The following is an 11,330-nucleotide window of genomic DNA, read 5'->3' on the forward strand; positions in this document are numbered from 1 at the left end:
TGGGGAAATTCTCCTCAGCATCTGGGTGATCATCAGTATATGATGACAGATAATTCCAATGTGGCTGTGTACCTCTCACAGTAGTTTATTATTAAACAAATGTTTGTCTGCAATTACTCACTGGGGCCTTTTGCTCTATACAACTACAGACCTAAGATTCCACTTTAATTTAATAGGCCTTATCCTATGGAATCCTGTATTTTGTCATTTTGTGAGGTACTAAAGCACTCTAACAGAGAATTTTTACACACACATCATCAGTTTGTTATTACTCCAGTTAACACACTGGAATTAACACACACATACACATCCTAAACTGCAAAACTAATGATTCCATAAAAGGGAGCCATGGCAGTGGTAGTGGAATCATAATGCTATAACTGGGCAGTGTGAAAGGACTCTAGGTTATCCTATTGTATTTTCTGTATTGTATTTTCTTACTTCTGCTAGCCGCCCGGATTCCCCGTGATTGGGCGGGATACAAATAAATCTATATTATTATCCAATTTCATTTATCTTCTAAAAGATCAGTAGTTTTGATTTGTATTAGAACAAGCGGTATTTTTATATAGTACTATGTACTGTGTATAGTACTGTGTACAATGTACAGCCATTCATTAGTCATAATAATAGACCCACATAAATAGATTAATTCCTCCTTTCAAAATTGGGGTTCAGTGAAGTCATGTTGCCTTCTCACAAGAAAAAAGGGACTAATTTCTTATTTAATGAGCACTGTACATTGCAAGTGAAAATATCAATTATTAAGGATGTGTGAAACAAGTGCATTAAAAAAATCAGAAAGAGACACTGGAGAAATTGATTGTGAATTCAACACCACTCATTTACCTATCCAGTGATAGTTTGTTATATATAAATGCCCCATGTCCTTTAAAATGGCAATACACGATAATATTTTATTATATTAACTGCAGTGTTAACAAACCTATGATGCTAAAAGTAATCAGAAAACTCAAGCTAATCTATTTAGTGATATATGACAGAGTTATTATATCAGGCCAGGTCATTCAAGCTGAACTTCCAATCCACTGAACAGGCAGAAGAAGGTAACATAGCCCTGACATTTATTGCGGGAAAAGTAATTAAATGTTTCCAGAATAAAGCTCAAAAGAAGCTTTTAGTTTATATAAGGAGATGTTTCCCATTATGTGTGTGATCTGGTTCCATTCTGGGAACTGTAAATGAAGAAAGCTGGTTTTTGTATGTATAAACAGAAGTAATAGTGCTCTACAACAGCACAAAATTTTAGCTTTTAGAGTGGCTATTAACCTACTTCTTATGCAAGAGCAAAACAAGAGCTATTAATGGAGGAGAAAAGCAAAGTGTACCAAACTAGCTGTACTGAGACAGCCTGTTCGTACTAGGAACAATAGTTGTGTGTATATCTGGATCATGCGCCCATCAATAAACCTTAATTGTTTTTAAATGTCAAGCAGCCTTCCTATGTGTACTAACACATTCTTTCTGCCTTTCTAACATTATCTAGCAGAATATGAAGCTAATGAAAGGGGTTGAAGAATATTAAGCCTCTCAAATGGCACGCACAAAGGCACATATACAGAGGTTGCCTTAGACAGTGTGAGAGTGTGCACACTCTAACATACATTAGATGCTATTGTCCATGTACAATGGAAAAAATAATTTTGGTTTTACATTGGATACGATCTTGTAAAACACATAAATAAAACGTTTTGCTTTTTAGCATTCTGTTGAGCATAGAACTGATCTCTGAGAACATTCATAAAACTATAAGCTTAGTGCCCTGTCAGATTTGGAGTACACAACTGAATCAGGAATTTGGGGACGAACAATTAATTTGGTTGTTCAGAGGTATGTAGCTACATGTACAACACTGTAACAGAAAACTAAAATGAATTTTTAAATATATAGTGAATTATTGCAATATAAATAGTATTTTGGAATTGTTCTCCAGTTCCAGCAATGTTTAAGTAGTTTAAGTAGTTCTTTTTATACAGCTTTTTGGTTACTAGTGATGTATTCCTTTATTAGAAGTCATTAGTAGTTTCATCATAATTGTTTGAATATATGGATTTTTCATATTAATTAGTTACTATAACTTAAGTTATATCCCTGCTATAATTTTTTTGAAATCAAATTATTATGCTTATCTATTTGCATTCCTATATGAAGTGTCTGTGCACATAATGCTGTTAAATTTACACTGCATTTTTAGAGCCTTGGGTGCTATTTATGTCATGTCATTAAATTTAAGAGACACAGTGTTCCCAGACCTCATTCCTTCCCTTAACTCTTTATTGAAAAATAAAAGAAGAAGAAGAGACAGACAGACATACAAAAGGAAAAAACAGATTGATGTGTCAATGTACACAGGAATGCTTCTTGATTTTTGCTGTGCATTGTAGAACGCATTAAAAGTCTATTAATGGTTATATAATCTAGGTATCTAGGTTACTTTTGAGCTGATTTGGGAGAGCTATGGTTTGCCCCAATTAAAGACACAAAAAACTGCTTTCTTTTCCCATAGTTGTTGCCCACCTTTGCCCTTCCAAATGTAATCCTCCAGACTGTGCTGATGTCACTATTTCATAAGCCATTTCAGCACACTGGGTCTGTTTGCAAAGCCTGGGAAGACACTTTCTGGACTAAAATCAGGGGTGTAGCTATGGATGTGTGCGCAAAAGGAGGGAGTTGCCCCCAAATAAAAATTCTCCCCCACCCTGCATCCCATGAATTTTTTTTTATTTAAATTTATTTCCAACATCACAAAATCTAAAAATATACATTTCTGCAGATGTATAAAACAGTAAAACAGTTATATATCGTACTTTTGATTCACCTAAATATCTACCCTATTACATAAATTCTCTTCCTTATCTCACTTTGACTATTACTATTTCTACCTATTCCATTTATCCTATCCCTTCCTAAGGCTAAATACCAGTATCCTCGCATATACTATTATATTCTTTTACTAACTCTGTTTACTTACTTATATTTCTTTTTCCGTAGAATCCTTAAATTCCTCTATAAAAACTACTCGCCTTCCTATTTATATCCCTTTATGTAGTTACTAACACTGAGAAGTTCTTTTTGCTTTCTCATAACCTTATTCATCAAATCCCATCTGTATAAAATCCCCCTTTTCTCTTTTTAAATATTCCTTCCACGGATTCCACACTTTTCCAAATTCATCCAAGGTGCCATTTCCAAGTAGCATTGTCAGTTTATCCATTTCAAGATATTCCATGACCTTTAATCTCCAATCTTCTATGTTCGGTGTATCCTCTAGTCTCCAAAATTTTGCAAAAGAGATTCTAGCAGCCATCATTAGGAAGAAGAGGAGTCTTTCCTTCTCTTTATTTAGGTCTTGTGCATCCGTTATGTTTAAGAGATACATCCTGGGTGTGGCTTTTCCCCTAATTTTTATAATTTTTCCAATTTCTTTATGTATTTGTTTCCAATATTTTTTTGCCTTATCACAGCTCCACCAACAGTGAAGGTATGTACCTACTTTTCTTTTACATTTCCAACATTTATTTCTGTTGTTTTTGAACATCTTAGAGATCTTATATGGCGTTAAATACCACCTGTAAATAGTTTTATAGACATTTTCTTTCAACATCACACTTTGTGTAAATTTAATTTTTGTCTTCCAGAGTTTCTCCCATTCTTCAAGGTGAATTTGTTCCCCCAAATCCTGTGCCCATTTAACCATAAATTCCTTCACTACTTCATGTTCTAATTCGACTTTCCTAATTAAACTATACAAATTGGAAATTTGTTTTGTTTGAGTTGTCATTATTTTTTCTAACTCTGCCTCAGCTGGTCCAATGCCATATAATTTATTATCTAAATTAAATCTTTCTCTCAGTTGTCTATAGGTAAACCAGCTACATGTGAAACCCTCCTTAATCAATTCTTCCTGGGTTTTCATAATCCTCTTCCCTTTTTGTATCTTAGTTATGTCTTTATAAGTCGCCCAATAATCATTCTTCAATTCTTCCCTTTTGAATAGTGCTTCGTTTGTAGATGTCCATAATGGCAATTTAGTACACCATTTATTTTGGTACTTTTTCCAAATTCTTAAAAGATTTTTTCTAATCAAATGGTTATTAAAATTAGCGTCTACTTTAATTTTGTCAAAAAATAAGTATCCATGAAGACCAAATTTAAGATCAATTTTTTCTAAATTTATCAACCTCTTTTTTTGCAGCTTGAGCCAATCTACTACCCAATCCAGCACGCAGGCATAATAATACCACCTCAAGTTTGGTAACGCCAATCCGCCCCTTTCAACCGAGTCTTGTAATACTTTGTTTTTTATTCTTGCTTTTTTCCCTCCCCAGATAAATTTCGAAATTTCTTTATCCCATATCATGAATGTTTTATCATTTCCAATTATGGGTAGATTCTGAAACAAAAACATAAATTTCGGTAATACTGCCATTTTAATAATAGAGATCTTTCCCATCCATGAGGTTTGTAATTTAGCCCATTTTTCCAGATCTATTTTGATGCTTTTCCACATTTTTTCATAATTATTTTTAAATACAGTAATTCTATATTTTTTGTTGTTAAATTGATTCCCAGGTATTTTACTGAGTTAACTATTTTAAAACCAGATTCTTCCTGTAAGGACCTCTTTTCCTCTCTCGTCAAATTCATTGCCAAAATGCTGGTTTTTTCAACATTTACCTTATATCCTGCGACTTTTCCAAATTTTTTAAGTAAATTTATCATTTGTGCTATACACTCGTTTGGGTTTGCAATTGTTAGGGCCAGATCATCCGCATAAGCTCGCAGTTTATATTCCATCCCTTTTAATTTGAATCCTTCTATCATTTGATTCTGTCTGATCTTATTTAACAACATTTCCAGGGACAATATAAATAGCAGTGGTGACAGAGGACATCCCTGTCTCACCCCTTTAAAAATCTTGCATGGAGGGGTTTTTTCCCCATTTACTAAAATCTGTGTTTCTTGTTTTTTATAAATTCCCTCTACTGCACCTTGAAATTTTTCTCCAACCCCCATTTTTTTTAATACCCCAAACATGAATTCCCAATATATATTATCAAAGGCTTTCTCCGCGTCAATGAAAAAAAAAGCCAATTTCTTATCAATTTTTTTCTCATGAATTTCTATTAAATTTAATAAATTCCTAATGTTATCTTTTATTAATCTACCAGGGAGAAAGCCACTTTGATCAGCATGTATCCACTTGTTCAATACTTTTTTTAATCTATCCGCCAATATTGTCACGAAAATTTTGTAATCCGAATTCAATAATGCTATTGGTCTGTAATTTTTTGGGTTTGTCGAATCTTTATCTTCTTTTGGAATCAGAGTCGTTATTGATTGTGTCCATGTTTGGGGTATTATCCCTTCCATAGCCCCATTCATCACCCGCTCCAAAGGGTCCACCAAGCTCTCCGCACAATTTTTATAGAATTCATTTAAAAAACCGTCTGGTCCTGGGGCTTTCCCAGTTTTAGCACTTTGTATAGCTTGTAGAATGTCAGCCTTTGAGATAGTTTTATCTAACAACTCTTTTTGTTCCTCGGTTAGCTTTTGTAGTGTTATCGAGTCCAGATATCTCGTTATTTTTGTCTCTTTAAGCAGCGGCTTCTTAAATAACTCAGTGTAAAATCTTTGAAAGCATCTTTTAATTTGATTTTGGTCAGTCAACACCCTTTCTTCTTCTTTTATCATATTTATTCTTCGTTTCGATTTTTCTTTTTTAATTTGATATGCCAGTAATTTCCCCGGTTTATTTGCTGATTCATAATATTTTTGTTTGACAAATATTAATTTCTTTTCCATCTGCTCTATCATGAGAGTCGAAATTTGTTTTTGTATTAGTTTTAGTTCCTCTAGAGTCTTTCTATCTTTAGGATTACTCTTTAACAATTTTTCTCTCTGCTCTAATTCCTTATTCAATTTATCTAATTTTTCATTTCTTTTTTTCCTAATTTCTGAAGCTTTTTTAATTAACCAACCTCTCATGACTGCTTTAAACGCTTCCCAGACCGTCTGATCGTTTACTCCTCTATCTAAATTTTCCTCAAAGTAATTTTGGATATTCCTCTTTAGTTCTTTTACCAATTTTTCGTCTTTTAATAAGGCACTGTCTAACTTCCAATTAAATTCTTTCTTTCCTAGTTTCAAATCTATCTGTACCGGGTTATGATCGGACCAAATTTTTGTCAAAATTTGTGCTTTATGTATCCTCGGGAGCAGATGCGACGAGGCCATGATCATATCGATTCGTGTCCATGTTTTATGTGGGTTGGAGAAAAAAGTATAATCTTTATTGTTACCATTTTTTTTCCTCCATACGTCCTCCGTCACCATTAAATCCATCAAATTAAAGAATTCCTTCGGGAGTTTCCCTTGAATATTTTTTTTCTTTCGTTCTGTAAATTTATCAATATTGGGGTCTATTACCCCATTCCAATCGCCCAACATAACTATGGAATCAAATTGTAAATCCAATAGTTTTTCTTTTAATTTCTTATAGAATTTATTTTTATTGTCCAATGGGCCGTATACCCCTACCAACATTATTTTTTGATTATTACACAACAATTCCACAATAACAAAGTGTCCCTCTGGGTCATTATCAATCTCTCTAGCTTCCCATTTTGTATTCACATATATCACTACCCCCTTTTTTTAACTTTTGCTGCTGATATATATTCTTTACCCAATTTAACACATCTCAAGTGTTTTTTATCTTTCTGTTTAATTCTGGTTTCTTGTAGACAAATTATGTCCACTTTTAGTTTTTGAAGATAGTGACAGATCTTTTTTCTTTTCTGTGGTGTATTTAACCCCTGAACATTCCAAGAAAGGAATTTTAAATATTCCGCCATTACCCAGTCTGTATCTCTCAAGCACTCCAGACACCCAATTTGATTAATTTCTTAAATTCAAAAAAAATGTTTATTCAAATGTAGTAGTAGTCAAATAATAAAAAGTCAGGAAATAGGTTGTCTCCAAATAGGGGATTTCACAATCCGTATGTCAATTTAAGAAAATATTCATTTCTCTCTCTTGCTCCTCTCTTCTCAATCTTTCTTCCTCCAACAGCAATTCTTGTGGGTCAATTTCTTGAATTGAGTCTTCTAGGGGGTTGTGGTTTTGTTCTTCCTCTTCTCCTAAATCCCCTTCCTCTTCGTTCCTTCTTGGACTCACTGTTAGGCTTTCTTCATCTACTCCTCTTTTGTCCTCTCTTAACACCCTTGCTTTCACTTGTTGTCCTGGTTCTCCTTTATAAGATTCTTTATTCTTTTCTGTTACTTTTCTTAAAAAAGACTTTGCTTGTTCTGGTGTAGAGATTTTTGTTCTTTTTTTATTCCACCAAAAGATTAGACCCTCTGGTAGATCCCATCGATATGGTATCGCTTCCTTCCTCAGGAAAGTCGTCAGGAAGATATACTCTTTTCTTTTCCGAAGAATTCTTCCGGGGATGTCTTTCAACACCTTTAACTCTTGTCCTCTAAAAACGAAGGGGGTTTCATTATGCAGGGTGAGGAACAGATCTCGTGTGCGCTTCCGCACAAAGTACAATGCAACATCTCTCGGCAGCCCCTTCTGTTTTGCAATTAATGAATTAATACGAAATATCTTATCCACTTCTTCATCAAAAAAAACAGGGTCCTTTTTCATAAATTTTGCAATTTCTGTAATTAATTTTTCTGCCAAATCTTCATTTTTTTCCTCCGGTAGACCTCTTATTTTAACGCATTTCTCTCTCAACTTTTGTTCCCAAATTGCTCTTTCATCTAGTTCATCTTCTTTTTTGTTCATAGATTTTGCCAAATCCGATTCCAATTTTTCTGTTCTGAATTCAAGAATTTCCACTCTTTGTTTGGTTTTTTGAGTGTCTACTAACAATTTGTCCACCGTTTGATTTATTTCTTTCAAATCTGACCTGATCTCCTGTTTTATTTCTTTTCTAAAAATGTCCATTTCTTTAGCCAGATTTGCTGATAAATTTATTGAGAGGCTCTCAATTTTATCTAGAAGAAGTTGATTCATATCTATATTTTTAGGTGAATCTGTCGAGAACTTTCTTTGATTTTGAGACTGTTGTAGTGCTTTCTGCGTTTGGGTTCTTGTATTCATTCTATATTAAGCCCCTTTCTTCAGACCAATTTCCAATATATCCAATATAATCCCACCCCTAATATTCCAAGGGAAAGGAGAAAACAGAAAGATGATTAACTCAAATCTACAATATCGTTAATTTACAATATCATAATCAAATTATAAGATATTTTTGCCCCGGATTTCTTTGGATCCAAACTCTTCCTTTCAATTTACACTTAATATATCTGTTCTTCAAATTTATCCAATAATTTTTCTCAATAAAATTCAATCCAAAAGAACCCCTTTATTAAATTTTTTCCCCCCCTTCAGTCTTTATTTACTATATATTTTTCTTCCTTTGGACTCTACTTCCTATCTTTCTTATCTTCCTTTCCTTTTTTTCCCCCCCCCCCCCCCCTTGGGTGGCAATTTCCCTTTACAATCTCCTTCCCCTTCTACTGCCAACGCCCTTATACCTTTATAAACCCTTTATTTCTATTCTTCTATCTTTCTTACTTCTTACTTTTCTTCCCTCTTTACTTCAAACCTCTTTTTCCCCCCCACCTTTTGTTACTTCCCCTTCTATCCTTCTAACTTTACTCTATTTTTCCTAAACCTTTTAAAGTTCCAATGTGTCTTCTTACGTTGTTTCTTTTCCAGCAATTCCTATTTCCTCTGCTGCCTCGTCCTTCTTGCTTTTCCCCTCTATGCAGCCGTTTGTCTTGTCTCCTTCTTTACTCTCCACCTCGCTTCCGTCGGCTCTTTAAACTGGGGCGCGTCCCTTCTCCTTTTTTCCCCAGCAGACCTTCTTCCGTTATATTATTGACCTTCTTCCATCGTCGGTCTAGTCTCCTACTTATCTGTTTTCCGTCTCAGTCCTCCAAGTCTTTTTCCGACTCCCTTCTAGCCTCTTCCTTCGTCGCTCTACCCCGCAACTTGTCTTCTCCCTTTGTTGATCCTCCGGACCTTCTTCCGTCTTCCATCACCTTTCTGACCTCTTCCGTCGTCGCTCTAGCCCGTAGCTTGTCTCCTCCCTTTGTTGGTCCTCCGGAATTTTCTTCCACCTTCCGTCACCTTTCTGGCCTCTTCCGTCGTCTTTCTAGTCTCCAACTCGTCTGCTTTCCGTCTCAGTCCTCCGAAGCTCCTTCCGTCGCCCTTCTAGCCTCTTCCGTTGTCACTCTATCCCGCGGCTTGTCTCCTTCCTTTGTAGGTCCTCCAGCTCTTCTTCCGCTGCCCCTCTAGGCTACTAGTCGTCTCTCTTTTCTCCTTCCGGCGTTTCTCTTTCTCCTCCTCTCTTCTCCTCTCGGAAAGGACGCCTCACCGCTCTGCAGCTCCTTACTCCCTCCCCTTTCGAAGAGCCAGCCAGGCTCGCTGCTTCCTCCGCTCCTGAGATGTTCTCTTATCTTATCACTCTTCAGCCGAGCCCAGGTGAGCTTCAAGGTCACTATATGTTAACTCTTTCGTTAACTTCCTTCTACTGCATGGACACCAAGTTTATATGAGTCCGTTTTAAGTCTAAGTCTAAAGTAAAGGCACAATCGGTCTTTCACAGATGGGAGTTGGCAAGTTGTTCATATTATTTTATAAGCGCCTCTGTGTTAATATCGGCTTTCCCAGCTCCACCAAAACAAACACTCTTTCAAAATCCCTCAGAGCAGCGGTAGTTCATTAAGTTTTTCTTAATACTCTGTTCTGCGGTATATTTGTAGCTGTTATATGACAGGATTCCTAGTAGCCTTCCTCCTTTTTACCTACTTTGTTTTTAAAACTAAAATTAGTTGGTGGTGCCTCTGTGCGAACAAAGTCGCTACTTGCCAGATCTGAGCGTGGATTGCTCTGCAGGTCCCTCTGTCTGTGTGTCTTCCATCTCCTCCACTTAGCGGCAGAGATTTACTCTGATTTCTCAGTACAGTCCAGAGTTGAACCTTCCATCGAGCCCCCTCTGATTCTTCCAACCGTAGGGAGAATTTCCCGACCTCCAAAGATCCCTTTAGATGATCGGGGCTCAATTCTGGCAAAGGCGGCCCCGCAGCTGGCTTGGAGACCGTCTTAGCGAGGCGCCATTACAACCGGAAGTCCTCTCATCCCATGAAATTTTAATGCAGTCTTCATATTTCTAGCAATAATTGGTGAGCCTTTACAGTTCAGGCATCCAAAGAACAAAGGTAAGGAAAGTTACCAAAGGAACGTGACACACAGAAAATATGAGTTCTGGGTGTGAACCACTTTCAGAGTTCCTCCTCTGGAATGAAACTTGAAATGTTGGGAGCAGAATTATTGGCAGGGGGAATATCCCAATTTTTCTTCCTACCTCACTATATCCCCACTTGCCTAGACTACCACTCCTAGAATCCCCAACTGTGTGGCCAGGCTGGTAAGGGATTCTGGGAGCTATAATAAAAAAAACAGCTTTTCCAAGCTTTGTCCACTTCTGACCGGAAGCCACAATGAAAGGGGATTATGTCAGGTCACAATTTTCTACCAATCCACACAGAACTGTGTGTCTGGGTAAATCCTGATACATTCTTCTCAAGGTCACATGCAGCTTTGGTATTGATGTGAGCCTTCCCCCCAATAAATATTTGTGTCCTTGGGGCTTATTACCAAATCAGTATGGTGGTGTCCAAGGGGAGGCACAAGGAAGGAAGTACAATAACGACAGCAGAAGCAATAATCAGGTGGATGCATTTCATGCTACAAAACTGATGTATAAAGGAAGGCTCTCAAATGCTCAATGCTGATGGGAAATTCTACGAAATCTAATTCTGTACTACAGCTAATATTTAATCTGTTCTGTTTTACTTTGGCCTTGGTCTGTTGTTTAAAAATAGAAATGAGATACCAAAATAGAAACGATGATAGAAGTGGAAAGTAAACATTAAAAAAAAAATCTAAAATAGAAAGGCACAGTTAAAAGTTGCCAAGGCAAAAGAATCAGAAGAGGATGCTACAGAAAAAAATTATAATATGCATAGAAATTACTTTTACTATTGAAAAATGCTTGGTAAATTTCCATCTTTTGTATTGCTGCTTTCATAATCTGACAGTCAACAAAGCAACTAGTTTGAAAGAAAGAAAGAAAGAAATTTATTATATTATTATTTAATTTATTAATGTGTGTGTGTGTGTGTGTGTGTGTGCGTGCATGCCTTCAAGTAATCTTCAAGTTATGGCGATTTCGCAGGGTATTCATAAGCAAAGAATAGCCAGAGAAGTTTTACCAGTTTCTTTTT

The sequence above is a fragment of the Sceloporus undulatus genome, chromosome 4 (genome assembly GCF_019175285.1).
Source record: "Sceloporus undulatus isolate JIND9_A2432 ecotype Alabama chromosome 4, SceUnd_v1.1, whole genome shotgun sequence".
NCBI lineage: Eukaryota > Metazoa > Chordata > Lepidosauria > Squamata > Phrynosomatidae > Sceloporus > Sceloporus undulatus.